This window comes from Odocoileus virginianus, chromosome 14, assembly GCF_023699985.2.
Source record: "Odocoileus virginianus isolate 20LAN1187 ecotype Illinois chromosome 14, Ovbor_1.2, whole genome shotgun sequence".
NCBI classification, from domain to species: domain Eukaryota; kingdom Metazoa; phylum Chordata; class Mammalia; order Artiodactyla; family Cervidae; genus Odocoileus; species Odocoileus virginianus.
In genome coordinates, this window is record NC_069687.1 from 57,455,321 (window position 1) to 57,483,098 (window position 27,778).

Consider the following 27,778-nt stretch of genomic DNA (forward strand, 5'->3'; position numbering starts at 1 on the left):
ACAAGCCAGGAACTCCAAGTCCAGAACATGTGCCTAAAATGACGTGCATTTGTTCCTGCAGAGTGACTGATGGAGAACTGTTCTGACAGCTCAGCTGCACACATTTTTAGGTGGTCCTCAGAGTCACCCTCACTCTGTACCTCTTGGGTCCCTAAGACATATGCTGTAGGCTCTGCCTGCTGAGTCGCTGGCAGGAGACATGTTGCACCTACTTTGTAAGCTTAGAAGTACTGTGTCAAGAGCCTTATCCTCTTAGAATGAAGACTCGCTGGTCTCGTCTACTGAACTGAGAGAAACATCCAAATTCCATCACTGAGGGTCAAAGACTGAACGTTCCAGAGAATACATAAGTATTCTGGAGCCCAAGTGAGCAAATCAAAGTTTGATTTCTTTTCATTTCATTTTCTTGGCTTTGTGTCTCAAAGGGATGGCCAGCCTCCCTTTTCCTCAGTCTCTTCTTGTGGGTGTTTGTTTATTAGTGGAGCAGAGTGAGATCCTGAAAGCCTTCCCCTTGCTCTGAAGTTCTGACTGTAATGGAAACAGTCTCCAGGGGGTGAAGTGTCACCGTGGTTGTCTAATGATCAAGGACAGCACGCCTGAGAGAGAGAGAGCAGCCAGGGTCTCTGGCTGTCACCACATGGCTTATTCGCCCCCTCCTCTCTCTTGCTCTGCCAGTGACTAATTGATTTATGAAAGCCCTTGGAGGTACTCTGAGGGAGAAAGACACTTTATATCTGCTTACAACAAATCCTCAGAGGAACAAAAAAATCCATTTCATGCACAAATCTCCCTGCTTGACTCCATTCAATTCCCAGTTAGCTAAAGCTTCAGCACCTAAAGAATTCAGTAGACAAAAAAAAAATCTTCTGATGCCTGGTTCCTGCCAAACAAAGAGATTCGCACATGAAGGAGAGAAACCAGAGTCAATAATAAAAATGAGGGACAGAAAAGTAGGCAGTAAAGAAAGAAAGTAGTTCTGTGTCCTTGAGGCACTAATTTAAGACAATTACTAGATCCCAGTGTCAACAAGTTCTGTTTCTAACACTGGCCACTCATTGAGTAGGACTCATGAAAAGCCAGAATCGTACAGTGCAGCCTCTTGGCAACTCCATTTATCATAAGTAAATTCTAATAGACTGATTCTTTTTTTAACCTCTGGCAACCAATCTAATGTTTCTATATATAGACTCAAAAGGGCTGTCAACCTTTTGTATATCCATCCCACCAAAATGTACCAAAGGGTTGATTTGGGATGTCTTGCTGCCCAACTGGGACTGAAACTTGCATTTTGACTTTCTGATTCAGTCTCTGCCTACAGTGCATTTGCTTTTCAAAAGGAGACTGCCAGGGCTACAGAAAGAGTTGAAGGAATATTGATAAGAGAACTGAGCTTTTATCAAAAGTGGCTTCTTGTAAGTGAACTTGGCCCAAATTCAGAGTTCTTCCCCTGTTGCTGCTGACTGATCCCAGGGTACCTTTTGGTAAAAGCCAGAAAATTCATCCGTGGGGCTTTTTTCCCATGCAGATGTTAAGCTCTTTGGACAGCTGGAATAAGGTTAAATTCATTTATTTATTCACTGAGTATTTATTAAGTACCTGAAATGTGCCTGACTGGTAAGTAGAATTTATTTTTTAAGCATTAATTATAACATTTGATCCGGAGAAGGCAATGGCACCCCACTCCAGTACTCTTGCCTGGAAAATCCCATGCACGGAGGAGCCTGGTAGGCTGCAGTCCCTGGGGTTGTGAAGAGTTGGACATAACTGAGCGACTTCACCTTCGCTTTTCACTTTCATGCATTGGAGGAGGAAATGGCAACCCACTCCAGTGTTCTTGTCTGGAGAATCCCAGGGACGGGGGAGCCTGGTGGGCTGCCATCTATGGGGTCGCACAGAGTCGGACACGACTGAAGCGACTTAGCAGCAGCAGCAGCAGAACGTCTGATCTGCAGAAATAATCAGTCCAATGTTTGGAAGAAGTACCCCACGAGACAGTGGGTGGGGAGAGAAAAAAGAGGAAACTACATTTCTCCTTTCTTTACAGCCCCTCAGATAAGTTCCATGGGGAGGGGAGTTCTGAAGCTCCGAGGCACTTTCAAACTGCAAGCTACAGTGAATTACTTTGGCAAGTTCTATTTCATTGCTTAAATCTGGTATGACACAGAATAACACATAGCTTCCCAGAACTGTCTGTATCCAGAACCCATGTCAGTTGCTTAGAACATTTTGTAAAATCTATCTACATGGAAGAAAAAATTTTTAATGAATTTTAAACACACTCCAAAGTTCTCCTTCCTCCACTGTAGGGTTTGCCAAATCAGACATCGATCAGAATAATATGGCTGCTCTTTTAATCTTTTGCAAATTCAGTCAAACAGCAATCATTCTTATTCTATAAAATGGGTATTTTTTTTTCTAGCTTCACAAGATTCAAACCTATCCTTCATTGCTGCATAGAAAAATAATGTAATTGTAAGTTTTTTAAAAGTTGCATTTGTACAGTCCTTACTAATTTATAAAACATTTTATGGTTTATAAAAGCATTTTCTCATTTAATAAAATGATTTTAATATTCAGCCAATGAAAATTATTGACCTAATAGATTTCCCTGTCGCCTAGCTTAGGGCTTAGTGGATGAAGAATAAAATATGGTCTTTGCCCTTAAGAAATCTAGAGTCTAGTGGGTGAGAAAGAAAAGTTAGCAATAATCACAATATGTGCAATAGAGAAATATAAATGTGTAGGGGTAGGTATAAGAAAACAGACATATTTAAGTATTCAAAATTAAAATTGGTACTTGGGGAAATTCTGTTTATCTATAAGCTCCGAGACACCAGGCATATCTAGGTATATTGCATAGACAGAAACAAAATATTTTTGATGGCAGTGCAAGACTGAGGGTGGTAGCTATCAAAGTGGAAGATCTGGTGGTGGAAGAAGTGTAATGATGGCAGATTTTGGAAGACTTGGGCATTTCTTGCTTGAAAGAATTGATGTCATATCCTGGTATAGTACCAACTCCCAACTATCCTGGAAACATCTCTCTTCCTAGCCAGACAATCCATTGGTTCACCATAGAGCCAATATACACACAACCACAGCAAACAACAACCACAAAATATTAGCAGTGACCAACTATGTGGTAACAAATCATGTGCTAAAGAACTGACAGCCTGTGGCCACCCAGAGATGTACCACATGCCAAGAAAGCAAAACGGAAACCCTTTGCTCACACCTGCCTTGGATGAGTTGAACACCATTTGCATGAATAGGAGAGGCAACAATCATTTTGAGGAGGGTGAAAAAGCCAGGAAGGCCAGGAAGAAACCAAATACAGATTGAAAGCAGATGATGGAAGCCCCGGACTCGTGGAGCCTCACAAGAAAAAGCATGAAGTAAGTGTCTTGCAGAAGGGCAACTATTAGAAAGACAAAATGGTTGCAATAAATCCTAACAAAAGCCAACAAAAGAAAATGTTTGACAGCTTGTTATATATATATTCAATAAGACTGACCCACCTTACTGCATTGTTGTAAAGACCAGCTAATAAAAAAAGATTGTCAAGGACACTGCAAACACAGAAGAACTAACCAATAATAAGAACATTCATAATAAGGGAGGGCCTAGGAATAAAACCAGTTCCATCAAGACCAAAGATGTTGAGCAACCAGCACAGAAATAAAGAAAACAGATACAACTGCCTGGAGGTTGTCCAAACAAACAAGAACCAAATACTTTTTTTGCTCTTAATTTTGAAAAAGAAGATAAGTTTACAGGGTATAAGACTATAAATAAATATTGGCCAATGGGCTCTTGCTTTTCCCTGGAGGCAGCTCCCTTTGAAATGACTTCCTGGACAGAAGGGGTGAGGGAGTTGAAGGCTCCTATCCTCCTCCCCAGAACTCACAGTCTGCGACAGGAAGGCTTTCCTCCCTAGTCTTGATGATTTGGGGTTGGAAAAAAAACACTGGAAGGAATCCAAAGCTGTGGTTCATTTCATTCTTTCATTTCCTGCCTTTGCCAAATGCTGACAATTACAAACAAATGTTGTCTTCACGATGACTTTCTTCTAGATGAACATTCTGCTTATTTCGGTTGCTTTTGTGTATGTGACTTGAGAAACACTTTATAAATCCCCAAGGTGACAGGAGTTCCACCTAATGATAATGATTATTTAATGTCATCATCACGATGGGCTGCCTGGGCAAATGAAAAGCTGGCTGGGTCTAAAGCATTCACTCAAGTGAGGTAAATTAACACTTTCCAGGGTACCAGATTTCCCATCGGGACCCTAAAGAAGCAATTCATTACCCAGGCATTCTTCACCTTCAACCTTGCTGTCCACCAGCAAGTTCTTCCATTGCTTAAACTGTCAGACTTCTCAAACAGTGTGGGGAAGACCAGGAGAGAGAAGAACATACTGAGAAGAGCCAGGCTGGGTGGGTATTTTTAGTCATCTGAAGATAGTCCAGGGGTGATAATCATCACCATCATCACAGCCCACGTGAATGCAGTCCATGTTACTTTTCAAAGCACTTTCATCACATAAATCACCCCTTTGATCCTCACAATAATCCCTGAGGTATGCAAAGTAGGTATTACAGTCTGCACCTGGCTATGGCAGCAAGACCTGCACAACTGGCATGGAGATGAGCCTAGAAGACACGGGGAAGAAAGAAGGGCTGTAGCTGAAACAGGGGCAAACTCCCAAATCAGTAGCATCAAAAGCACAGAGGGCCTGGGACCAGGGGCCATGCAGAGTGAGGACATAGCATGGCACACACAAGCAGAAATGTGAAGGAGTGTGGGTGTCTGATCGGATAGACTAGGTTTAAAAGATTTCTGGTTATCTGCTGAATAAAAGAATAGTATTTCTAAAGCCAAAATCAAGAAATGTGAAGACTAAAATGAACGAAGTGTCTACTATAGTAATTCCTTTGCCTTCAAGCCGTGAACTTCCAAGACGCAGAAGCTACAACAAGGAACCAGAACCTGTGCCATGAATGTCCAACAGGAGTGAAATCGCAGCTTGCCAAGCTGACGGTCCGTCAGCTCTTCCATCGCCCACTGCCTCTCCCTCCTGCAGCCAGTAACTCTTCTTGCCCGTTCACTCAGTGCCAGCCCCCGTGTGCCAGCTATTGTTCTGTACTACTGCACTTTTCAAGGTTCTATAAGATTAAAAATGCACAGTTTTTTGGGTGTTTTTATGTATTATTTGTGTGAAAAGTATTACAAACATAAAAAAAGCGACTGAAAGTCACTCAGTCGTGTCCGACTCTTTGCAACCTCAGGCCAGAATACTAGAGTGGGTAGCCTTTCCCTTCTCCAGGGGATCTTCCCATCCCTGGGATCGAACCCAGCTCTCCCACATTGCAGGCAGATTCTTTACCAGCTGAGCCACAGGGAAGCCCAAGAATATTGGGGTGGGTAGCCTATTCCTTCTCCAGGGGATCTTCCCAACCCAGGAATCGAACCGGGGTCTCCTGCATTGTAGGTGGATTCTTTACCAACTGAGCTGTCAGGGAAACCCATTACAGTACAGTCCTATATAGCCAATTGAGTGAGTTGGGTACCTAGGCTAACTTTGTTGGACTTAGAAATGAATTGGACTTATGAACGCGTTCTTGAAAGGAAACTTGTTCATATGTAGGGAACTTATTGTATTTGCCAATTGTGTTTCTCAAAGATATATTAACAGATTTAACCTTCACAACCAATCTATGCAAGATAGACATCATCAACCCTTTTTTATTTTTTTGACCATGCTGTGCACCTTTCAGGATCTCAGTTCCCCAACCAGGAATTGAACTGGAATTAGGTTCAGGCTGGGGGAAGGGCAGAGATGGTGGAAGCAGAATGGTCAGAGCCAATGGGACTTAAGAGGGGCCTGGGGAAGGGAAAAGGAACTCTATGACTGTAGAACCTGGGACAAGACACTTCTCTGAACTTCATCAGTAAAAAAGAATCAACAAAATCCACCTCACAGTAATTCTATGAGGATTGAATTTTATACACACACACATACACATATATATGTAGTTCTTAAGCATTTGCAAGATTTCGTGTTGAGATAGATGGTCTCTGTGAGGGTGACATGAGAAGCAAGAATAGCATTTGGAACCATCCCTTCTTCACATGTAATAAAATATTTCCATTGAAAACCTACTTTCCCCAATCCTCAGGATTCAAGCTACGTCATAAGTGAGATTTTTTTTATTCTAAGAAGTACATAGAAAGCCATTTCAGTGATCTTTTCCTTTTGTGAGACTTATTTAAGATGTTTCTTATGACCAATGATGAACCCTTCTGCTTTAAGTAAAGAAGATTCTTCCTCCAGGAAGAATGACTCAAGGGCAATAACATCCTGCCTGACCCTGATTAGCATGTCAGAGTCACATCCAGTAACAGTACATAAAGACTCAACCAAATTGCCCCCAGTTTCTCTAAAAGATTTGCCCAAGAGAGCCCATCCACGTTGAATTCTGCAGTGACTCTGGACATCAAAAACATTCTCAAGAAGGAGAGGCGGCAACAGTGAGCAATGTCATTTGTACAGTTCCCTGCAAAGGTGCTTAGAAAGTTTCAGCCTTCAAATCTGGAATAATCCAGGGAATTTTAGAGTTTTCAAGAAACGCATTGCCCACCTGCTCTGACCCCCAACTCTAAGCCCACTGGTCAGTGTCTTCCTGTATAAGGAAGCTGACACAGGGCTTCCTTATACAGACCTGGGTCTGGGGAAGTTATTTCCAGAAAGTGCCCAGAGGACAGTTGGATATAAACACAATAGGATCAGGAGCCACTAAGTGGCTCATTCAGAATGTCTTCAGTTTCTCTAATCTTCTCATTCTATTATGACTTGTCAGTGTCCACATTTTATATTAATGTACTCTTTTAATATGCACACAACCAGAGCACGGCCATAAGCGGCTTATCCCCCTGAACAGTCAGCAAACCCTCTTGTCCGTCTCTCTCTCCACCAGGCCCTCTCCTCAGGCTGCAACAGCAGCTCATCTTCAAGATACAAATGCACTGAGGGCTGAGGACACTGGCCACAGAGATGGCCTTCCCATGCCCCCCATCACTCGCCAAGGGAGGACACGACTGGGCTGAAGTCTAAAACCAGACCAGCTGAACCTGAACTTAGCCTGGCCCTGCCCTTCAGTCCCATCACCCCATCTGGAACGGGGCATTGCACATGGACATTAGTAGACTTTAAACTTGAGGTGGAAGGCCTCCTGGCTGCCGGGGTCTGGGAGGAAAGAGGACACCTCGCAGGTTGTAACCAGCCTGCAGCAAAGCCTGAGAGCCCAAAAGGGGCTACAGAAGGGAATTCGACCTCCCGGCTTTCCAGTCAAACATGTGAAGCCTGGTGCTTCCATCATGAGGCTAGGAGAGCCTGTGTGATTCTGCTACAGTGAGAAGCTGGTCCGGTGTTCTAAGTCCGTCTGATAGGTTAGCCAGGAAAATGTCACTAAAAACATTCAGTGGAAATTGTTTTAAGATTCCCAGTCAGCGCCGCCAGCTATTAAAATGAAACAAAGTCAGAGCTTGCTCTTTAGTAAGTCTTATCTTTGTGTCATCTCAGGATTTCCCATGATAGGAGGCTAAGGCTTATGTAACATTGGCTTCAGGTGACTTAGTCATCATCACGAGTGAAGACTGGGGCATAGGGGCTGGGGGGCAAACCTTACTGGGTTATCTCTGCCTAAATGCCCCAAAGCAGCCACCACTTGGCTGGGCTTAACTAAAGCAGCAAGGGGTTTTTTCTTTTCCTTCTTTTTTTTTCTTTCAGGAGGAGCTTCTCTTCACACTAGAAATGGGGAAGGACTACCAGAGAGTAGGGGGCACCACCACGGCCGCTGAGAACTCTGCAGCGGAAACCATCCTCCCAGGGCTCGGTCATGTCCAACCCTTCACAACCCCATGGACTGTAATCCACCAGGCTTCTCTGTCCGTGGGATTTCCCAGGCAAGAACACTGCAGTGGGTAGCCATTCCCTTCTCCAGGGGATCTTCCTGACCCAGGGATCGAACCCAGGTCTCCAGCATTGCAGGCGGACTCTTAACCATCTGAGCGCTACCAGGAAAGCCCATCGTCCCAGATGGCACTGTCGCAGACCGTCAGCACACAGCCTCACACAGAACAAACTGAGGGACCACAGGCTGCAGGGAGCTGGTGAGCCGGCCGGAGGTCTCCCCTGCAGCCCGAGCAGAGTCCACGTGGGCCACCAGCGGCTCTCTCCTGCCCCCCAGTGCCCCTGACTGCCCAAAGTCCCTGCATCCTTCCTCCAAGTCAGCTTCTTTTGTGCCTTAGTCCCTCAGGCAGAGCACGGCATTTTCCAAGGTAACACCTAGCTAATCTAATACAATCTAATCTGAAAGCGTTAGTGAGTATTATTGGATTAATGCGCTATTACTCCTAGAAAATACAATTTGCATTCCAGAGACACAGGGCCTCAAACCAAAGGAGTGGGAATTTCCATTACACTGGCAGGCGAGGAAGGAGGCAATTTTGCAAGGGGTGGGAATTTCAAGACCAAATTTAAAACCTTAAAAACAGCCTTGCCTATTCCTACAGCTGGGAAGGTTTAGAGTTTCATGTTTTAAAAGCTACCATGTAATCTCCTTTCTAACTTTTTCCACACCTCCTCACTACTGATCTGCTCAGCAGCCTCCAACTTCCTTTTAACCTCAGGTGATAACAGTGGTTGGTAATGCCTGGGCTCTACCTTATGAGTGGGGGGTTTCAGTGCATCTTTAAAAAAGAAAAGAAACCTACCTCCCCAGTTATTTAAAGTAATCATGCTTAATACTTCATTCTTTTTAGTTTGGTCTATTCTTGGTAAACCTAATAAGATACTTCAGAGATACACAAGAACTCTTAGAAAGAAGAGCTACCATTTCATGTATACATGCTACATGTCTGCCTATGTTCTAAACCAATTATATACATCATCTCCCTCCTCTTAACAATCCACTAAACTAGAAGCTATTATCCCCATTTTTAAAGTGAGAAAACTGAGGTACATAAAATTTAAATAAATTAGCCAAGCTCACATAGTTGATAGTGTTGGAGGAGGAATCCCAGCAAGATTCTCAGAATCCAAAACTTGCCCTTTTAACCACTATTTTCTCCTACCAGATATAAAGCAATGATATTCCCACCATTTTGAGTTTTACCACCTCACAGTGCTGAGTAAGTCTTAATGCATGGTCCCCAGACCAACTGCAGCAGCATCCCTCAGGAAACTTGCTGAAAATTGCAAAATTGGGGTCTTACTCCAGACTTGAAAGAATCAGAAACTCTGGGCAGGGCCCAGCTTGGTACATTTTAACAAGCCCTCTGTGTGATTCCGGTGCACACTCAAAACAGAACACCAAACCAAGCCATCAGCACAGATTCTTCAAGTTTTGATAACAGGTCAGTAGTAGCTGCTTTTTAATAACTTCCATTCCTGAAATAAGTCCTTTTCAGTTAGAAACTTCCACGTGATTTCACTAATTCTAGGGAGCTGCGGACATAGGAACATTGTTGGCACGTGCTTGACAGGTGTGCAGCATTGTGAATGCAAATGAGGGAATCAATGCAGAAGGTAGTTTCTCAAAAGCCTGTAAGGCAGTCTAACACGGCTGAGTGTAAAAGCCATGTAATGCGTATGCTTGAGTTTAAAGTGTGGAGGCAGGGGAAGGCTATCTAAGCCGGCCACACCTGACCAGCGGCCATGCATCAGCTCCTGGGGCGTGCTTGGTACCCAGTCTCTTCAGTCATGTCTGACTCTGTGCAACCCCATAGACTGTAGCCCGCCAGGCTTCTTTGTCCATGGGATTCTCCAGACAAGAATATGGAGTGGGTTGCCATGCGCTTATCCAGGGGATCTTCCCAACCCAGGGATCGAACCCACGTCTCTTACATCTCCTGAATTGGCAGGCAGGTTCTTTACCACTAGTGCCACCTAGGAAGCCTCCGTCTGCTCCATTCTTGTGCAAAATTACAGGGAATGCTACGAAGAGCCCCTGGGGTATTCACCTGACTGGCATCTGAACAGCTTGCCTCCATTTTTTTTTCATCCTATGCCACTAACTTTTCTTAAACAAAACAAGACTGAGGCACCCAGTTTGGCCTAGAAAAAGCCCATTAGGCTGAGGTTGCCCCACTCCCTCCAGCTGGAAAACCTGTGCCCAGAGGACAGGAACACAGCCGTGGGGACATCTGTGCCTCAAGACCTGGGGCTGAGAAGAGCCGGTTTCTCCGTAATCAAGTTCTAGCGGTCAGTTTCTCAAACCTCATGTGTCTTGGAGCTGGTTCACTATTAGCCTAGGTGTGCCTACAGAAAAGAAAGAGGAATTCATAGCCATCATTCTACCTTGATCTGAAGAAGAAAAGTGATTTGAGTTGATTTGCAAATGGGGCCAGAGGTTAGAAATAGGGGGAACCTTCCTCACCGAAGCTGGGTCAGGAATCTCAACCTCCTCAAACCAGAGTGAAGCTGTTCCTGCAGGCAGGCAGGAGGCTGTCCCGGTGGAAAACAAAGCTTGGATTCTGTGTCACGTTGGGCCAGCCGTGCACTCCTAGCCAGGGAACTTGCTAGCTCCTGCGTGGCCGTTCCTAGCTGTGTGACTCTGGGAAGCACACCTCACCCTCTTGAGCCTTGGTTCCCTGCATAATGACCATCAGGTGGGAATGAAGGGAAACAGGGCCTCGGGGCCTAACTAGGCCCCACCTACCACAGGAGCTGCTCCTGAACACCGGCTCTCCTCCTGGTCCCCTCTGAAGTGCCCAGGTGGACACTCACCTGCCTGATGGGAGCCCCAGCCTCCAAGAACCAACACCAGGGGTTACACAAACAGGGCTTGATACCCAGGGGTTACATGCCCTGTTAACAGGTCTCACAGGCATGGTCCAGAGACCCCAACATAGCAGTGAGGGGTTTCTAACCTTGAAATACAGAACAAGACCGGGCTGCCTCACATCCTAAAGCAGGAAAAAGCTATAATCCCCTAGTCTGGGTCAGATCACAGGCCTTCCCCTAAATCCCCTTGGGAACCCGCTTCCTCCCCACAGCTCTTCACTCATAAACACACCCTGAAAACTGACAAAGGCAGATTCAGTTAATCCCTAAATATTCAGGGGTAGACACACCATCCAACTACAGAGCAGAGAAACACCACACTGTGTCTGGGTATTAATTGTGCTTAAAATCTTTCCCGCAGACATTTATTTTTCGCTAAAGGAGAGCGCCCTCTACTGGCGAATTAGCATGCTGCTGGGGAAGGGCATCTGTGTTAGACGACGTTAGGGGCTGGTGCCTCCTTTTAGGGTAGCAGAACGTGTCAGTTATTTTCTTTTTTTTTTTTTTCCATTTATTTTTATTAGTTGGAGGCTAATTACTTTACAACATTGCAGTGGTTTTTGTCATACATTGAAATGAATTAGCCATGGATTTACATGTATTCCCCATCCCGGTCCCCCCTCCCACCTCCCTCTCCACCCGATCCCTCTGGGTCTTCCCAGTGCACCAGGCCCGAGCACTTCTCTCATGCATCCAACCTGGGCTGGTGGTCTGTTTCACCCTAGATAATATACATGTTTTGATGCTGTTCTCTCGAAACATCCCACCCTCGCCTTCTCCCACAGAGTCCACAAGTCTGTTCTATACATCTGAGTCTCTTTTTCTGTTTTGCATATACGGTTATCGTTACCATCTTTCTAAATTCCATATATATGTGTTAGTATACTGTAATGGTCTTTATCTTTCTGGCTTACTTCGCTCTGTATAATGGGCTCCAGTTTCATCCATCTCATTAGAACTGATTCAAATGAATTCTTTTTAATGGCTGAGTAATATTCCATGGTGTATATGTACCACAGCTTCCTCATCCATTCGTCTGCTGATGGGCATCTAGGTTGCTTCCATGTCCTGGTTATGATAAACAGTGCTGCGATGAACATTGGGGTGCACGTGTCTCTTTCAGATCTGGTTTCCTTGGTGTGTATGCCCAGAAGTGGGATTGCTGGGTCATATGGCAGTTCTATTTCCAGCTTTTTAAGAAATCTCCACACTGTTCTCCATAGTGGCTGTACTAATTTGCATTCCCACCAACAGTGTAAGAGGGTTCCCTTTTCTCCACACCCTCTCCAGCATTTATTGCTTGTAGACTTTTGGATAGCAGCCATCCTGACTGGCGTGTAATGGTACCTCATTGTGGTTTTGATTTGCATTTCTCTGATAATGAGTGATGTTGAGCATCTTTTCATGTGTTTTTTTGCCATCTGTATGTCTTCCTTGGAGAAATGTCTGTTTAGTTCTTTGGCCCATTTTTTGATTGGGTCATTTATTTTTCTGGAGTTGAGCTGGAGGAGTTGCTTGTATATTTTTGAGATTAATCCTTTGTCTGTTGCTTCTTTTGCTATTATTTTCTCCCAATCTGAGGGCTGTCTTTTCACCTTGCTTATAGTTTCCTTTGTTGTGCAAAAGCTTTTAAGTTTCATTAGGTCCCATTTGTTTATTTTTGCTTTTGTTTCTAAAATTCTGGGATGTGGGTCATAGAGGATCCTGCTGTGATTTATGTCGGAGAGTGTTTTGCCTATGTTCTCCTCTAGGAGTTTTCTAGTTTCTGGTCTTACATTTAGATCTTTAATCCATTTTGAGTTTATTTTTGTGTATGGTGTTAGAAAGTGTTCTAGTTTCATTCTTTTACAGGTGGTTGACCAGTTTTCCCAGCACCACTTGTTAAAGAGGTTGTCTTTTTTCCATTGTATATCCTTGCCTCCTTTGTCGAAGATAAGGTGACCATAGGTTCGTGGATTTATCTCTGGGCTTTCTCTTCTGTTCCATTGATCTATATTTCTGTCTTTGTGCCAGTACCAAACTGTCTTGATGACTGTGGCTTTGTAGTAGAGTCTGAAGTCAGGCAGGTTGATTCCTCCAGTTCCATTCTTCTTTCTCAAGGTTACTTTGGCTATTCGAGGTTTTTTGTATTTCCATACAAATTGTGAAATTATTTGTTCTAGTTCTGTAAAATATTCCACGCAAACAGAGACCAAAAGAAAGCAGGAGTCGCAATACTCATATCAGATAAAATAGACTTTCAAATAAAGGCTGTGAAAAGAGACAAAGATGGACACTACATAATGATCAAAGGATCAATCCAAGAAGAAGATATAACAATTATAAATATATATGCACCCAACATAGGAGCACCGCAATATGTAAGGCAAACACTAACGAGTATGAAAGAGGAAATTCATAGTAACACAATAATAGTAGGAGACTTTAATACCTCACTCACAACTATGGATAGATCAACTAAACAGAAAATGAACAAGGAAACACAAACTTTAAAGGACACAATGGACCAGTTAGACCTAATTGACATCTATAGGACGTTTCACCCCCAAAACAATCAACTTCACCTTTTTCTCAAGTGCACACGGAACCTTCTCCAGAATAGATCACATCCTGGGCCATAAATCTAGTCTTGATAAATTCAAAAAAACTGAAATCATTCCAGTCATCTTTTCTGACCACAGTGCAGTAAGATTAGATCTCAATTACAGGAAAGAAAATTATTAAAAATTCAAACATATGGAGGCTAAACAACACGCTTCTGTGTCAGTTATTTTCAAATGGCTGTTTTCATCCTTGCTAGGTACAGATGTGGGTAAGAACTGATGAAGGTTGATGTTACAAAACCCCGAGCCCCTGAAATCCTCTCAGCTGGCCTAGTTACAGTTTACTACAGCAAACAGAGGGGCTAAAAAGAGGTGCAAGAACTTTCTCTCCTCCCTAATACATGGATAATCTTCTAGAAGTATTTCACGTAGAGACAGGGCTCCACCCAGTATTTCGGCTGTAAAGGTATCCCATCAGACAGTTTGAAAGTGATTGCAAATAACCCAAATATCCATCAAGAGCAGATGAGAAAATAAGTTACTGCACATTTAAACAATGGAATATTATGCGGCTCAAGAAAAGTGAGAAAGCTTATTCTATCCCTGTATGGAAAGAGTTCCAAATCTTTTAGTTTAAGAGGAAAAGCAAAATGCATATGGATAACCAACAAGGGCCTACGGTATAGCACGTGGAACTCTGCTCAAGGATATGCCGCAGCCTGGGTATGTAGGGAGTCTGGAGAAAGGATACATGTATATGTATGGCTGGGTCCCTTGGCGGTCCACCCGAAGCTATCACAACACTGTTAACTGGCTACACTCCAGTATAAAATAAAAAGTTTTAAAAAATCAAAAACAAAAAAAGCAAAATACGGAAACCATATATATAATACACTACCATTTGTGTAAAACTAAAAATAGATTTATATTTGCTTCTACATGCAGAAAGTAAAATATTTCTGGAAGTTTGAACAAGAAACTAGTAACAGTGGTTACACTTTATAGGAATGGTGGACAGGGGTGAGGAGAAACTTTCACTTTGTTACATATTTTGACCTCTGATGTGAATAAACCTTTTAACTAGTCAGAACATTAAGTGGATGGTTTTTCAAACGACAACCTGAATGGGCATGCAGATTTCCTTTACTCAACATTTTAATACTAGTTTATCTTTAACACTTCTTATGTGCCATGCACTGTGTTAAACATGTTACAAGTATTAACTTATTTATTTAACCCTCCCAGTCACTCTGCAGTCTTGCATCCACATTCTAGAGAAGAGGAAACTAAGCAACAGAGACGTTAAGTTACTTTCCCAAGTTTGCACAGAAAAGGCTCCAGCAAGGCTGATACCAGAGTTTCCACACTTAACACAGCTACTCAGCTGCCCGGGAGAAAAGTTCTCCAACACAGCAAAACTGGCAGCAGAGAGGGTTGTACGTTAAAACCTCGGGGGCCCCAAGTAAAAGTCTGGAGAAGCCCTTTACTAGTGGTCTCAACATGAGCTTTTGACTGGACCAACACACACGCCCTTACACACACACACACTCACCCCTTCTCATCCACAGTCACACACACAAACATACACTCGTATCCTCGGAGTCACATATGTTCAAATATTCTCACACACTCCTGTACATAGAATCTTCCATTCTCAATACACTCGTAAACATATATTCCCACACACTGGTAAACATTTTCACACATACTTCCACACTCATACACATAGCGATGGCTTCCTCTGGCTCCAGCGTTCTCTCTGACACAGCCCCCAGTGCTGGCCCTGTGACACCCCAGCCCAAGGATCCCTGGACCTCGCAGGCCTGCTCTCCCTTGCCCATTCACAGGACCTCCTCTCTAGGCACACACCTTTCCCAAATGAAATATGGGGACTTATATTTCTATCTCATCCAACCCACTTGCTCCTAAATATGCTCCACGCTGTCCAATTCAGTCTTCCATTGAGTCGCCCTCACGACAAAGATGTTCTCTTCCTCCAGACCTCAAGAAGGAAAGATTGTTTTTCCATTCTACTTATGCTTCCAGCCTCTCTGCTTACCCAGTGAATAAAGAATCTCCTGTAATTTGATTTCTGACTAGAAAGAGGCACAATCTTCCATCTACCTAGGAGAGCAGGCACCCTCTAAGGATGAGTATAAGCACATTTCCTCATCAGCCCTGGAGGACACAGAACCACTATGAGACCAACATTTGGGGCTGCCAACAAGACATTTAGTGTCCCTGGAGCTCTGACCTGCAAATATTCTAGATGAAAGACCATTTCAAAAGGAGAATGAGATACAGTGTTTGACGTGCACTCTTCATTCCTCTCTGGGTCTGCCACCACTTTAGAACACAACAGTTCTGAAACTTTCTACGGCTGTCTCCCAACTCCTTGCTGCTGTAATGTTTCAAACACTGGGGGGCAAGATACTTTTCTATGAGGTAAACTGTAACTGTAAAATGAAATAAAAATTCCAGTCAATTTTCTGAAGTTTCCATTTGTAATAATAACATTAGAAAGTCCTTCGTGGTCATTATTTCATTTAATCCTCAGTGACAGTGATACAATTATTCTTCCCATTTTGCAGATGAGAAAACTGGGGTCATAAGAGGGCAAGTAACTCGTCCAAGTTTATATTGCTAGGAATTAGCAGAACTAAGAGCTGAAGCCAGATCTATTTTATTATAAATCCACACCATACTAAACTGTCCTACGGGGCCCAGCTCAACTTCTACATCCTCATTGGTCCAAGCTCTTGCAAACTCAAACAAAGCAATCGATATTTTTTAGAATCAGCTCTCTACACAGCATGACAGCACGTGCAGCTGCTCATTCCATACCTCTGGGTTTGATTATTGCTTGATATTATTATCTTTCATATATACTCACATAAACTCGAAATGTTAATCAAATTATTTATTTACAGAGTATGCCTTTTCCATCTTTGTACCCCCAGGCCTAGAAGAGTTTTTTGTACATTCCAGGCTTGTTGACAGTAGCTTGATAGTCTCTAGGTTTTTCTAGAAAATATCTGCTCCCTGCCTGTAAAATACATGGACTAAAATATGTTTCTCACAATATGTTGTGACAAACATGTTTCTCACAACATCCTCTATGAGAACAAACAGGAAGCAACCCGAATATCCCACAGGGAAGAAGTCACGTAAACTGTGGGGCACTGCATGAGGGGATGTTACACAACTCTTAAAAATCATGTTTTCACTATAAGCAAGGTGAAAAGACAGCCCTCAGATTGGGAGAAAATAATAGCAAACAAAGCAACAGACAAAGGATTAATCTCAAAAATATACAAGCAACTCCTCCAGCTCAACTCCAGAAAAATAAATGACCCAATCAAAAAATGGGCCAAAGAACTAAACAGACATTTCTCCAAGGAAGACATACAGATGGCAAAAAAACACATGAAAAGATGCTCAACATCACTCATTATCAGAGAAATGCAAATCAAAACCACAATGAGGTACCATTACATGCCAGTCAGGATGGCTGCTATCCAAAAGTCTACAAGCAATAAATGCTGGAGAGGGTGTGGAGAAAAGGGAACCCTCTTACACTGTTGGTGGGAATGCAAATTAGTATAGCCACTATGGAAAACAGTGTGGAGATTTCTTAAAAAGCTGGAAATAGAACTGCCATATGACCCAGCAATCCCACTTCTGGGCATACACACTGAGGAAACCAGATCTGAAAGAGACACGTGCACCCCAATGTTCATCACAGCACTGTTTATCATAGCCAGGACATGGAAGCAGCCTAGATGCCCATCAGCAGACGAATGGATGAGGAAGCTGTGGTACATATACACCATGGAATATTACTCAGCCATTAAAAAGAATTCATTTGAATCAGTTCTAATGAGATGGATGAAACTGGAGCCCATTTTACAGAGTGAAGTAAGCCAGAAAGATAAAGACCATTACAGTATACTAACACATATACATGGAATTTAGAAAGATGGTAACGATAACCCTATATGCAAAACAGAAAAAGAGACTCAGATGTATAGAACAGACTTTTGGACTCTGTGGGAGAAGGCAAGGGTGGGATGTTTCAAGAGAACAGCATCAAATCATGTATATTATCTAGGGTGAAACAGATCACCAGCCCAGGTTGGATGCATGAGACAAGTGCTCGGGCCTGGTGCACTGGGAAGACCCAGAGGGATCGGGTGGAGAGGGAGGTGGGAGGGGGGACCTGGATGGGGAATGAATGTAAATCCATGGCTAATTCATTTCAATGTATGACAAGAACCACTGCAAAGTTGTAAGGTAATTAGCCTCCAACTAATAAAAATAAATGGAAAACAAAAAACAAAAAAAAAATCATGTTTTCAGAGACGATTGACTAATATAAGAAAATACTGACCAAATATGATGATAACAGTTTACATTTACAGCAAAGAAAAAACCTTAGAGAAGGTTCACCAAAATGTCAACTTTTTAAATCTCTAGATAAGGAGAGGAAACTACAGAGAACTTTTATCTTTTCTTTCAGAACATTACCTTTTCTGGTAATCCTAGGGGCCTCTCATTTCAGTCTGGTGAGCTTCATTCTTATCTCTAATATAGGAGTAGTATCGGTTTCCTCACAAGGCTCTTATAAATCGTTAAAAATTTTCCAATAAAGAAGTGCTTTATAAATGAATAACAATGGTACTAAATTATACAATAAATGATTATATGATCTTTATGCAGTTTTCATAGCAAAGATTTTAGAAGGAATGATACCTTGTCAACAAATAGTTGAAATTTTAGTGGAATTTATATCTTTTAAAACTCTAAAAATCTCTTTATTTAAAAAAAAAAACTAAGCCGAAGTTTATCTTATATTCAGTGAATTATTATGAAATGGTTCTCCATGGATGATTCAAGAAAAAAAGAAACCTATCTACATCAATAACTTAAATAGTTCAGCTTTTCTTTTTAAGCGAAATGAGAACTTGGTTTATCAAAATAAAAACCTCAAGGCGCCTAGTGCTTCGCTAGCTACTCAGTCACGGTGGCCCAGGAGGGCAGGCAAGACAAGGAGCGTCTGACCCGGCTGCTAAGGTGCCAGTCCGGCCCTACACGGGCAGCGGCAGGCCACTCAGGCATGGTCAGTCTTCTCCATATGCAGCCAGTCTCCCCGCCTGCAGGAAGAACCTCTAGGCTCAAAATGCCACACGAAACCTCCCTTACCAGGGCAGCGGGGGCTCCTATGAACAGGTTCCACTTCAGAGACTCTTAGCTTAGAACCTGGTCCTGCCCAACTCCCCAGGCCACCGTTTCCCCCTCCATCCTCAGCCACCCTCCATCACACTCCCGGTATGACGGCCAAAGCACTGGATGAATGTCTGTCTTAAAAAGAATCTCCCTTCATTTCACACATATGCGTTCAACCCATTCCAAGCCCGGTACCAGGCACCTCCACACCTCCTTTCGCATTGGAGTCATTTTTCACATCTGCTTTCCCTACTCTCCACCTCATCCCCTTTCTCCTTTCCATCCAAACCAAAGATGTCATTGTCAGGGACCCATATCTGCATATCTCACCAGATTTAAGGTCTGTAAACCAGGAGAAGAACCAGTCTGACCTAGTAAGACTTCGGCCACTCAGAATCCCTTAAGAAAAGCCAAACCTGATACATGATTGCAAGTCCTAGTCCTTTAAGCTTCAGAACTTTTTAGGACACTCATGGTTTTGAATGGAAATCATTCTTCATTATAGTCTCTGCTCTCTGCTCTCTTAAACAGATTACACTGAACTGAACACCTTCTTGATGACACGTCTTCATGCACATCACTGACTGCCTCCATGGGGACTGTTGCACTGGGTAGCACTCTGCTTGTAGATTTATTGTTGCCACACTTCTTTCTTCTGAGCTTTTAGTTTTTCTGTTTCTTTTATTTGAGGAGCTCAATGTTTCTGCTTTCCTCCAGCCTTCCCAGCTCCCTTTTCTCCCTTTTCTCCATTGCTACTGATCAAAATTTGTTAGCTTCTGTACATTACTAAGAGTAGGGTTTGAGGGCTTCACCCATGAATAAAATGCTCACACCTTAGTTCATCAATTTGCTGCTGCCTATATTGGCTGCTCTGAGCTTTATGGGCCACCTTCCTGGTTGTGTGTTCTGAACAGATGATTCAAAACAGACATTTCAGAAAGTTGAAGCTTTCACTACATTTCAATTCATAGCTCGGAACTATAAATAAATTAATAACTTTCCTAATAAATGCTGGAAAATGTGTAGAGGAAAGGGAACCCTCCTACACTGTTGGTTGGGATATAAATTGGTACAACCACTATGGAGAATAATATGGAGATTCCTTAAGACACTAAAACCAGAGTTGCCATATGATCCTGCAATCCCACTCCTGGACATATATCTGGAGAAAACTCTAACTTGAAAAGATACATGCATCCCAGTGTTCATAATATTCATAACAGCACTATTTATAATAGCCAAGACATGGAAGCAACCTAAATATCCATCAATAGATGACTAGATAAAGAAAATATCACACGTACACACACGCACACACACACAAAATGGAATATTATTCAGCCATAAAAAAGAATGAAATAATGCTATTTGCAGCAATATGGATGGGCCTAGAGATTGTCATACTAAGTGAAGTTTGCCAAAGACAAAATATCATATATCACTTATATGTGGAATCTAAAAATGTTATAAATGAACTTACTTACAAGATAGAAATAGACTCACAGACATAGAGAACAAACTTAAGGTTACCACAGAGGATGGGGGAAGATAAATTAGGAGTTTGCAATTAACATATACACATCTATATATAAAATAGATAAACAAGTTCCTATTGTATAACCCAGAGAACTATATTCAATATTTTATAATAACTTATAATGGAACAGTCTGAAAAATTATATATATATATATATATGTATGTGTGTGTGTGTATACATATATATATATATATATATATATATATATATAGCTGAATCACTTAGTGGTACATGTGAAACTAATACCTTATAAATAAACTATACATCAATAAAAAATTAATAACCTTGTAATAACCTTTTGAGAATAAGTAGGTGACTTGAGAGGACTGGGAAGAAAAGATTGGAAATTTTTGTTAATAGAGAAAGAGATCAAGAGGAAGATTTTTATATTTTCTTGTCTTCCCTAGCTGACTGGTTGCTCTAAATTTTTAAGTATTTACCTCCTCACTTCAACCCTGTTCCATGACCTCAATCAGAGGGTAAAAAAAAAAAAGACTATCCAAGTACATAATGGAAAATTGGAAAAGTTCATTTGGAGCTAATGTAATAAAAGGAGATAAAGATGATTCCAGACATAAGAGTGGGCATAATGTATTCTGAACTCATTCAATCATAAAAATAAAATTTTATTTTGTTTCAGGGCTAAACTGAATAAAAGGGCAAGACTTGTTGCTATGAAACATGCTTCCAGGTTTTCAAGCTTTAAAAACTCTTCTTTAGGGACACAAAGTTGTGTTTCCCAGTTGTCTCCTCAGATTTCAGAGCTATTTGTTTTCCCTTCCATCTTAACAAAATGCCTGCCCCTTTGTTCATTTAGTGGCGCTTACCCACAGTTACCAGGTCCTATTACCTGCCTGGCATTTCCTGGGGTGTGGTCACAGCAGCCCTTCCCTCAGCTCTCTCTCTCTGTCTGAAGATAATCAAAGGGCCTTTAGAAAGTTTGTTAAAATTTTTTCTCTTGGTTCACAAACTGGTCCTCATACACGGAGGGGAAGGAGAGACCAAAGACATAGGCAGACCACTCCAGATTGGCAGGTGGCGGGTTTAATGGGCAAACGAGCCTGCTTAGAGGCTTGTCTGGTAGGGGGCTGTAAGATAAGTAGATTTCCACACCCACCTGCCAGGATCTTAAAGTTTATAAAGACACCCTATCAGAGTTCAGTCATGTATCAGTCTAGATGGTCTCAACAATATCTACTCTCTCCAGGCTGAATCTGAAGCTATGGGAATGGTGGGCAGACAGGGGACAGGAGAGGAGCCTCCAACTGCCTGGTTCCAGGTCAGGGGTCAACCAGTAGTCACATCCTCTCAATGACCTCCTCCAACACTAACAAATGAGCAAAAACATATGTATAAGTGTGTTTACTTAGGTATCATTTGAAGTAGCAGAACAGAAAGAATAAAAACATAGCTAATTGATAGAAAGGCCCAGAGTTATTGACCCAGAAACAGATTCACCTTGCATTAATCAATGAGAAAAATAGGGACGTTCCTGGTGGCCCAGTGGTAAAGAATCTGCCTTGCAATGCAGAGGACACAGGTTTGATCCCTGGTTGGGGAACTAAGATCCTACATGCTGCGGAGCACCTAAGCCCATGCATTACAACTACTGAGCCCACACCACAAGTGGAGAGCCCAGGTGCCACAACTACTGAAGCCCACGTGCTCCAGAGCCCACATGCCAAAAGTACTGAGCCCAACATGCCACAGCTAGAGAGTCTGTGCACTGCATCGAAAAAGATTCCACGTAATACAACAAAGAGCTCACATACCGCAACTAAGACTCCACACAGCCAAATAAATTTTTAAAACAAACAAGAAATACACACATCTCACAGACTGATAACCACATCACCACTTTTATAGTAGTATATTATTTACAAGCATATAGGTACGTCTGAGGACCTAAAAGAATACACACCAAAATAGGTGACAAAATTGTGAATTACTTTGCTTTCATTTTGCTTTGTCTGTATTTTCTAATGTTTTTCTAGATGATTATGGATATGTGAAAACAACAAAAAAAATCTGTGGAACAATTTTCTCTATCAAAAGAACCAACTCCATTGTCTTGTTAGTCACTGAAAATCTTACTAAAGTTTGAGAGCACCTCTTCCAAAAACCAAATACATGAAATCCAAGGGATAGAAACAGAGGTCCCAAGACTGAACAGTCTGTCCCTTTATACCACTAGGCTATACTGCCATATGAAACATGAACGCTTGATGCATAGAGCTATCCAGATTTAAATAACAAGAGAAGCATTTTTGGAGAGTGATTGCAAATGTTACCAGAGAGCAGACTATGAATGCACTGAATGATACCCTAAAGGGATTCGACCATCAATTTCCAGCTGCAGGACAATGAGACCTTGGAAGACCAGAACCTCCCAGAGAAGATGATACTAGCTGAAAAGGATCTGCATTCTTCAGAAACCTCAAAAATGCTAACCTAGAAAGTAAAGCACAGATAGATGAGTGAATGTAATTGACATCTATCAGCTGACTGTTTCTGTCCTACATCTATATAAATATTTTAAGTCTATATAGGTATACAAGTTACAAGAAAAAGTTATAAAGACTTTAGAGTAGTAGTTGGTAAATAAAATAACAAATACTGACTTCCAGTCAAGATGATGTAAAGAGTTTATGCTCTAATTAGCCCCTTTATGCTCCTAATATATAGTAATATGTGATAAAATATAAAAAGAGAAAAAAGTTTCAGTTTTGAAAATAAGAAAACATTTCCACTGAACAGATAAGCAAAGTGGAGAGGCAGGCTGAAGCTCTGTCTGTGCTAACCAGGAGCTCAGCTCTTCCGGAGTCAAAGAGTTTGAAAAGCCCCATAGAAATTCTACACAACCATTTTAAAAAAGAATAAAATAATGCCATTTGCGGCAATATCAATGTAACTAGAGGGGAATCATACTAATTGAGTCAGAAAGAGAAAGACAAATACCATATGATATCACTTAATGTGGAATCTAAAATATGACACAAATGAACACAAATATACATTTGTGTATAGATACACAAATGTATCTATAAAACAGAAACAGAATATCAGACATAGAGAAGAGACTGGAGGTTGCTAAGGGAAAAAGATTTGAGGGAGGGATGAAGTGGGAAATAGCAGTTGTAAGCTTTTATATACAGAATGGATAATCAACAAGGTCCTATTATATGGCACAAAGAACTATATGCAACAACCTATGATAAACCATAATGTAAAAGAATTCTTAATAAGAATGCATATATTGATATATACATATATGAACGTATAGCTGAATCACTCTGTTCTACATCAATAATTAACACAACATTGTAAATCAACTATACTTCAATAAATAAATAAATAGCTGTATAGATGATGGGGAATAAGGCTAAGAGCCTCAACAAAACGTAGCTGACTTCTGCCTAGAGCTGTAATCATGTTTGTCAACTTATTTTTCATTATTACCCCCTAATGAAAAATATTTTTTTGTTTTTTGTTTTTTTTTTTTGGTGGGGGCAGCACCTTGCAGCATGTGGGATCTAAGTTCCCCAACCAAGGATCAAACCTGTGCCCCTGCAATGGAAGCACAGTCTTATTGGCTGGACTGCCAGGGAAGTCCCAGGAAAATTTTAATTTAAATTTTCCCTAAAGAGAAAAATTACATGCTAAGGAATAAGGGTTGAGTTTTGAAGGGCCACTATAATATCTAAGATTTTTCACCCTCCAAGATTCAGTTTTCACCTTATTGAGGGCAAATGCATGCGATGTAGTTTTAAAACCCACTACCTTACCAATAAGAATTGAGCCATACTGCTAACTGACCATTTGACTGGCTCTTGGTACTCCACCATCACTATGTGGAAGGAGCCCCAGTGAGCAATTTAAAGCCTGATTACAGGGGGGACTGGGATGGGGAATACATGTAAATCCATGGCTAATTCATATCAATGTATAACAAAAACTACTGTAATGATGTAAAGTAATTAGCCTCCAACTAATAAAAATTTAAAAAAAAAAAAAAAAAAAAAAAGCCTGATTACAGATGAAGGATGTGAAGAATGGTTGCAGTGGAGGGGACTGCCAAAATGCTGGACACAGAGGCAGATGGAGAAAAATGGGAGGAAAAAAAAATGAAGAACAAAAATGTCTCTTCTAAAATTGCTGGTAAAGCAAAATTCCAAAACAATAAATGGCTGCTAAGAAAGAAAAGTAACACAAACAACAATCAAGTATTCACTCGGGGAAATTAATTTCATAGACAGCTTCACAAAGACTTTAAATTGAGCTCTTCAAAAAAAAAAAAAGGGAGAGAAAGACCATGCAGCATAACCTCCACTTTTTAAAGAGGATGAATACAAAACTGTTCAACGAAAACACATAAAAATAATAAAAAAGAATAGGTGGATTTTTAAAGAAGCAATTAGAAATTAAGAAAGGAAATGCAGAGTGATTGAGCTGAAATACAGTAAACAGGACTGGATTGTTCTCCATTCTAGATAGATATACATTTAATATTTCTTCACAGGTAGTTTTGCCTTTTTGGTTATTTTCTCAAGCTTTATATTGAGGTATAGTTGACAAATAAAATGTATATACTTAAAGTGTGCAATGTTATGATTTGATATACATGTACCTTGTGAAGGACTACCACTATCAAGTTAATTAATACATCTATCATCTCACATAGTTACTGTGTGTGTGTATGCATTTGGCTAGAACAGTTAAGAATTACTTTCCTAGCAAATTTCAAGTACACAGTACAGTACTGTTAACCATGTTGTAATAATCACCATGTTGTACTATTTTTAATTTCTAAAATAGGTATTTCTATTTTTAATTTTTTGAGGATGCTCTATACTGTTTTCTGTATGTTAAGTATATGAACTTGATCAAATAACTCACTTCTTTAGATCTCTTTTCCTCCATATGAAAAAGGAAGTAGATGAGATAATATCTAATTTCTATTCCAGCTCTAAATTCCTAATATTCTAATACTTATTAAACTAATCTAAATATATGTCATCATGTTCAGAACGTGGCAAGAAGAGATAAAAACTCTTCTCTCAGTTTAAGTGGCTGATGTTCTTACATCAGCAAATCAGGCATAAAGCGCACGAAATAACATATGTAGTAAAACTTATGAACTTGGACTAATTTCTTAGGGAGTACTATCTAGTCAAAATTTGAGAGTTTTTAAAGCAATGATATTCATTCCCTTCAAGGACATACCTGAGTTCAAAGTAGGATGAGGAAAGTGATTATATGTAAATGAGTGCTTAAATAAATGTTTGAAAGCGTTTTTCCCTTAAGAAAGTTGAACATACCTCCTCCCACTTCCTGGACACCATCCAAGAGTCTAGCAAAGTCTCTAAGGGGTGGGGAAAGCTGCAGGCCTTTCAGGCATGGCACGCTCGCAAGCCCCATCACTAAGAGCACCTTCAATGTAGGACAGAAATCCCTGCTTGGCCAGAAGTCAGTGCTTTCACAGAGGTAAGAGTAATGTCATTTAGTTAAGCAGGAGAGAATGGTTCTGTAAAATAACTCAAGCCCTCACAGGGCAATTCAAATCATCAGCAACCTCATAAATAAATGCAGTCGTATCAATATTCAACTGGCAAACCATCAAAAAGTGATGTCTGAACTGATCTTATTATGCCATTAGGCTTCAGCTCTCAGCTTTATGTAAACAGAAACACATTAATTGGTTAATTAGTAATCTTTTAAGGATGGAAAAGTCAATTTGCTATCAATATTAATTTTACTAAATTTTTATCATCCCTTCCATATACGAAACAACTATATAAATTCAAACCATGAGTTACTGATGGTTCTGATAAAGAATAAGTTACTAGCTAATGTTGTTGTTTTTTTTTAATTACTCTTCCTTCCTACAGTAAAAACATATCTAATGTTGCACCCTTGAATCAGATGGGCCTCTTCCCTCTCCCTCACCACAAATCCATCAGTTCAGTCGCTCAGCCATGTCCAACTCTTTGTGACCCCATGGACTGCAGCACACCAGGCTTCCCTGTCCATCACTAATTCCCAGAGCATGCTCAAATTCATGTCCATCGAGTCTGTGATGCCATCCAACCATCTCATCTTCTGTTGTCCTCTTCTCCTCCTGCCTTCAATCTTTCCCAGCATCAGGATCTTTTCTAAAGAGTCAACTCTTTGCATCAGGTGGCCAAAGTATTGCAGCTTCAGCATCAGTCCTTTTAATGAATATTCAGGACTGATTTCCTTTAGGATTAACTTGTTTGATCTCCTTGCAGTCCAAGGGACTCTAGAGAGTCTTCTCCAACACCACAGTTCAAAAGCATCAATTCTTCAGTGTTCAGCTTTCTTTATGGTCCAACTCTCACATCCATACATGACTACTGGAAAAACCATAGCAAAAACTATATGGACCTTTGTCGGCAAAGTAATGTCTCTGCTTTTTAACATGCTGTCTAGGTTGGTCATAGCTTTTCTTCCAAGGAGCAAGTGTCTTTCAATTTCATGGCTGTGGTCACCATCTGCAGTGATTTTGGGGCCCAAGAAAATAAAGTCTGTCAGTGTTTCCACTGTTTCCCCGTCTATTTGCCATGAAGTGATGGGACCAGATGCCATGATCTTAGTTTTCTGAATGTTGAGTTTTAAGCCAGCTCTTTCACTCTTTCACTTTCATCGAGGCTCTTTAGTTCCTCTTCACTTTCTGCCATAAGGGTAGTATCATCTGCATATCTGAGATTATTGATATTTCTCCTGGCAATCTTGATTCCAGATTGTGCTTCATCCAGCCCGGCATTTCACATGATGTACTCTGCATATAAGTTAAATAAGCAGGGTGACAATATACAGCCTTGATGTCTCCTCTCCCAATTTGGAACCAGTCCATTGTTCCATGTCTGGTTTTAACTGTTGCTTCTTGACCTATATACAGGTTTCTTAGGAGGCAGGTCAGGTGATCTGGTATTCCCACCTCTTAAAGAATTTTCCACAGTCTGTTGTGATCCACACAGTCAAAGGCTTTAGCATAGTCAATAAAGCAGAAGTAGATGTTTTTCTGGAATTCTCTTGCTTTTTCTATGATCCAACCAATGTTGGCAATTTGATCTCATCACATATAACCAGTCACTTATATAAGTCATAAAATCCTGCCACCACTTTCTTTTCAAATGTGTCTAGATTCCAATCCTTCACTCTCAAAACCACCATCCTAGGCCAGGCCCCCCTCAACCCGTGCTTGGTTCAGCACAACAGACATAGAACATCTACTATGGTTCACCAGGTCTTTTAAAACCTACTAATCAATCTGATCTGGTAACCATCTCTTCATCTTCATATCACTGCAAGTCTGACCCAAATTCTTTCTACTTAAGAGGGTTTTTTTCAAGCAGGTTCATGACACAGGCACAAGAACTAAAGTCCTCTCCTGCAAGCATGCGTGCTAAGTCACTTCTTTGTGACCCCATGGACTGTAACCTGCCAGGCTCCTCCATCCATGGGATTCTCCAGGCAAGAATACTGGAGTGGGTAGCATGCCTTCCTCCAGGGGATCTTCCTACAGATCTTCAAATTCCCACTAATCCATTGCTTGACACTACTTTGGTACACACAGTTCTAACCCACCTACCTGTACCTCT

At 41.3% G+C, this 27,778-nt stretch overlaps 1 long non-coding RNA gene across 1 annotated transcript in view; it reads left to right on the top strand.

Annotated features, from left to right (window-relative positions):
* The window catches only part of LOC139038200 (uncharacterized), a 77,669-nt gene that overhangs the window by 30,524 nt on the left and 19,367 nt on the right, over positions 1–27,778 (top strand). Inside the window, exon 3 of the long non-coding RNA XR_011491126.1 lies at positions 19,150–19,229. This is a non-coding gene — a long non-coding RNA (uncharacterized lncRNA). The remainder of the gene's footprint in view (positions 1–19,149; positions 19,230–27,778) is intronic.